The following is a 5,474-nucleotide window of genomic DNA, read 5'->3' on the forward strand; positions in this document are numbered from 1 at the left end:
TTTACATTGTTCTTCTCTGAGATCGAAAAAAACAAGGGCACCTTATGCTTGTTGAAGGCTATTCTGCCCGTTTGTTTACCTACACCATTACGTACGACTTCATCTTTTAACTTTACAATAAAAAGTTCATATTTGATGAACTGAACTAAATTGTCACATTATGACGGCTTTTTGTCGAATTTAAGGCATTGTGTTTCACAACTCCGATTCCATATTGTTTCACAATGATACCATTTCCTGGAGCTGTGCATACTGTCGCTACTTGGTAAACATGTTTCTGCTCAATCTTATACCGAACTCGGTAAATAATTTTTTTAGGACATTTACTTAAGCAATGAATTATTACTTTTTGAAAAATTTCCATATTGTTTCACAATGATACCATTTCTTGGAGCTGTGCATACTGTCGCTACTTGGTAAACATGTTTCTGCTCAATCTTATACCGAACTTGGTAAATAATTTTTTTAGGACATTTACTTAAGCAGTGAATTATTACTTTTTGAAAAAATTCCATATTGTTTCACAATGATACCATTTCTTGGAGCTGTGCATATTGTCGCTACTTGGTAAAACATGTTTCTGCTCAATCTTATACCGACCTTGGTAAATAAAAAAAATTAGGACATTTTCTTAAGCAATGAATTATTACTTTTTGAAAAATGAAGTCTCATAACTGCAACGATGTGTGCATACAAATTGAATAGCACGCGTTATAGATTTATTTTTATTTTTTTTTGCACACACCGTTGCAGTTATGTTAGTTATGAGACTTCATCTTTCAAAAAATAATAATTCATTACTTATATTTACATTTTTAAAACCTTTTTTTAATATGTTCAATTTTTAAATTGAATTCTATATCTTGAATTTCCAGCCTTATTCTTTGGGTAAGTAGGGATTAACGGAACAGGCATGGAATAGCACATGTGATGTTATATCGTAAAAGAAGAGTGCACAATGCTGACATTATTTTTAATAATCCAATTCCCGAACTGATTTTCAATTAAATATCATAAATATCAAATTATTAACAAAGTTGTACAATCTGAACTTTAAACAGTTCATATCTTTTCTTTATCAAATTGTAAATAGCGTAGGTATAATTACTATTGGTGCTAATCGGTCATGTTGTCACTTCAAATTGAAAGTACAAATTACTGAATCAGGAATTGTTGAAAAATCCTGTACTGGGATTTATTACTTGTGTTTGTTTTCTAATATTAACCACATTAGAGGTAAGATCAACTTCCCTAGACATCGAATGAGGCGCATTTATGTTGTCTGAGACGGGAATGGGCAACAAAGCTTTGTTTTCATTCTGCACAGGAACCGGTAATTAAGTTTCCCATACAAAGTATTGTTTTTGCTCGGTTCTTCTTCTTCTGCTTCTTTCTCGCACCTAAATCTGTCCGATAACGTTCTCCATTACCAGTTGATTGATGGATTGAATCTTGCCTAACGTCTCGCTCGAGAATTTTTTCACTCAAATGGAGACGTCATGAAGACCGGTGAAGGGCTTCAAATTTAGGCCTATACTCGGCGCTTACGGCCATTGAGCAATGGGGGTTCTTTAGCGTGCCACACCAACTGTGACACGGGACATCCGTTTTTAAGGTCATCTTCGAGGACCCGTCACATTCACACCTGATGCCGAGCGTTTGGCGATGGAACTGTCACTACCTGTTTTGACGACTAAGGTCTGTCGCAGCCGGGATTCGAGCCCCGACCTTCGCATGCGGGGCGAACGCTCTAACCTCTAGGCCACCGCGTAACCAGTTGATGAAAGTAATAGATAGTCAAGGGTATGATAGTCCGGTGTATCTAGATGTGCAGAAATGTTTTTGTTTTCAGATTGAAGGGGGTTAGGGTACATTTGGGGGGATCAAATGGGGGTGGGGTTTAATGTAGAACTCTATGGGGGGGAATTAATTCCAATATTCAACAGATATAACTTGACAAATATAATAGAGTCCTGGGGTCTTCAGAAATGAATAGATAATAACAGGATCTATAAATTAGTGTGATGAATCAGGTTATACCAATCTAAGAAACTCGGGTGGTATGGGGTTTTGCCATGGTGATAACCTGTTTTCCCTACAGTGAAATGGACTGGACCAATGCTATATATACAGCGGTCGACCGCAGAGCAGTCGGTCTGATCTCCGCAGCTGTGCAGAGAAGAACACCATAAGAGAAGCTGAACAAGCCGATGTTTTGTAAGTAAAAGGCTACCTTGGGGCTGAATAAGCCCTATAGTGTAGGTTGGCTAGCTGATCAACCGTCGTAGCTTTGACACTTGGCAATAAAGGCTGAATAAGTCTGTACCCCAGTGTCAAAGTGAGCTGGAGACATCAGCTGGTAAGAAACCTCAGGTCGGTAGTCTGAATCATTGGTAAGGGCCAATTGTCCGGGGACATTGGATTTAGGGAAGTAAAGGGTTAGGTTAAATCCTTGTTGAATTATATCTTGATTTTGAAATACGAATCGTAGTAAATATATTGATTAGGTAAATTGGCGGAAACAATCATCGTAAATATATTGAATAAGTTCGTTTCTTGTCTTGTAGACAACAGGCATTCCTGTAAATCATATGCACTGCAGAATCCCGGGTGTAACCGGGTACGTGTCCACAGATAAATAGTGACCGCTCAGCTGGACACACGTTACATTAGTATCAAGGTCAAGTGACTTCCTTGACCTCTGACCGTAGAACATAAATTTGTAATACTTAAGAACCAAGTCTGATAGAGACTAGGGGTCTTCAGAATTGATGGTAGGATGATGAGATCTACAAACTGGTATCAAGGTCAAGTGACCTTAAACATATACATGTAACTTTAGAACTGGAATTGATAGAGACATGTGATCTTCAGAAATGATAAGAAGATGATATGGATCAACAAACTAGTATCAAGGTGAAGTTACTCCAATGACCTTGACCTCTGACCTTGAATATATAAACTTTAGAACCGGAATTGATAGAGAAATGGGACCTTCAGAAATGACAAGAGAATGGTAAGATCTACAAACTAGTGTCAAGGTCAAGTGCCTATAGTGACCTTAGAACATAAAAATTGGTATTACTTAAGAACCTGGGATCTTCAGAAAGGATGATGAGATCTATAAAACAGTATCAAATTCAAATGACTCCAGTGACCTCTGACCTTGAACATACAATCTCATGATTTTAGAACTGGAATTGATGGAGACATGGGACCTTCAGGAATGATAAGATCTACAAACTAATATCAAGGTCAAGTGACTCCAGTGACCTTGACCTCTGAATTTAAAATCTCTATTACTTAAGAATCTGGCGACCGTTTCACTAAACAATCGTAGATCGTAAACGTAGACTTAAATGTGAACGTAGCACGTAAGACCGTTTCACTAAAAGTTACGATTAGCGATTTACGATCAATATTGATCGTAACCCTACGAGTGGTCTAGGGCTATCGTAAGTGCTCCTACATGCACGTAAATGCGCAATATGGCCGCCATGCTGGCCCGCCTGAGATCATTTTGTGGTAGTATTTACCTGACTGAGTTTGTTTATACTTTGTAGGAAGAAAACAATCACAATGACTTGCAGTCTGCTTTTGCACAAAAAATATTGTACAGTCCGAGCCCGAATCTTAAATCAAAATTAGAGTTGTCCTTCTTTGTTACGCACACCCACAGAAATGACAGTCTCACAGGGGTCAAGCCCGTTTTGGACCCGGGCTCTGTGATACCACAGATATAGTAAATTCATTGTATCACAGAGTTCGGGTCCAAAACGGGCCTAGCCCCTGTGACCAGTCTGCTGAAGTAAAGGCAATGAATTCATATTTTAAAAAGTGAGGAGGGGGGGGTGTAGTCCATATATCAAACTTTGCATGTAATGATAACGAGAACAGTTGTTAGAAAAGTAATATGGGGGGGGGGGGGGGGGGGAGAGAGTATTGCTACATGTGCCTGCATCACCGTTAGTGTACATGTATATTTAACATTAGGCAGAATTCAAGTAATTCTCATAGACATGTTCAGAAATTAAGTTTCTTTAGAAACAGTTCATTTAAATCCGAGACGTTGCGATTCGACGGACTTTGTTATTTTTTTCTCGTCAGATCAATACTTTTGATGCAACTGACTAACTGCATAATATATGCACATTCGAATGATAAACATTACAAATTTTAAGGAAAATATGATAATAACATGATTTGGTAATGGGAGAGGGGTTAAAATCCCAATTTTGGAAGTGGAACGTTTCTGTAGTTTTATGAAGGTCGTTAGAAATTAAACATACAAACCTAGACCTATATGTATACAGTACACAGAAAAGGGATGGGTCATTATCGGATCCTTGGGGTTCCGACACCTTGTTATAAAGTGCAATCCCGTGGGGATCCAGGATAGAATAGGTCCTCAGTACCTCTTGCTTGTCGTAAGAGGAGACTAAATGGGGCGGTCCTTCGGATGAGACTACAAACACTTGAAGTCCCGTGTCACAGCAGGTGTGGCACGATAAAGACCCCTCCCTGCTCAATGGCCGTAAGCGCCGAGTATAGGCCTAAATTTTGCAGCCCTTCACCGGCAGTGCAATATTAATAATAATTTTTAATAAATGATCTGGAATATACATCATCACATAAAGATGGAAGTTAGCATATGCTTACATGCCTAAACGGAAAAAATATATGTATATAAAATACAAACGCATGGGGAAAATAAATTTAAAGTCATATATATATATATATATATCCATGATTAAATGCAGGATAAAATTTCCTATACTTGTGTGTAATTTTATTTTCATTTTATTATTATTTTTTTTTTTTATCAATATCATTTCATTTTCTTATTATTTTTTTTTAATCCTTTGAGCATAGTTTACTTGACATTTAAAATTCTAAAATGTAAATCTTTTATGTTATTTCTTATATCATTTTTTCCAAACTTTTAGTTACACGAAAGTCAATAAAAATTATCCTATCAATTGTTTAAACGTTACACTAGAGATCGGGCTCAAAATTTCCATAATTTTTTGTTGACAACTTGTTTGGGTTACTGCAGACGATGAGGTTATGTTTAAAACCGTTAACCATGAGGAAATAATGATTGAATATTTCTTTCCATGGTAGGATTAATTTTAAATCTACCTCCATAGAGAAAAGAGTTCTAAAAAGTCAGACGTAAATCGCAATCGTAAGTGTTACGATCCACGATCGGTTAGTGAAACGGCCGCCAGGTCTGATAGAGATATGGGATTTTCAGAAATGATGAAAGGATGGTGAGATCTACAAATCAGTATCAAGGTCAAGTGACTCCAGTCTTAGATCATAAACTTGGTATTACTTAAGAACTAGGTCTGATAAAAAGATGGAATCTTCAGAAATAATAAAAGAATGATGGGATCTACAAATTGGTATCAATGCCAAGTGACTCCAGTGACCTTGACCTCTGACCCTAAACATAAGTCTGGTATAACTTT

The sequence above is a fragment of the Ostrea edulis genome, chromosome 4, assembly GCF_947568905.1.
Source record: "Ostrea edulis chromosome 4, xbOstEdul1.1, whole genome shotgun sequence".
NCBI classification, from domain to species: Eukaryota; Metazoa; Mollusca; class Bivalvia; order Ostreida; family Ostreidae; genus Ostrea; species Ostrea edulis.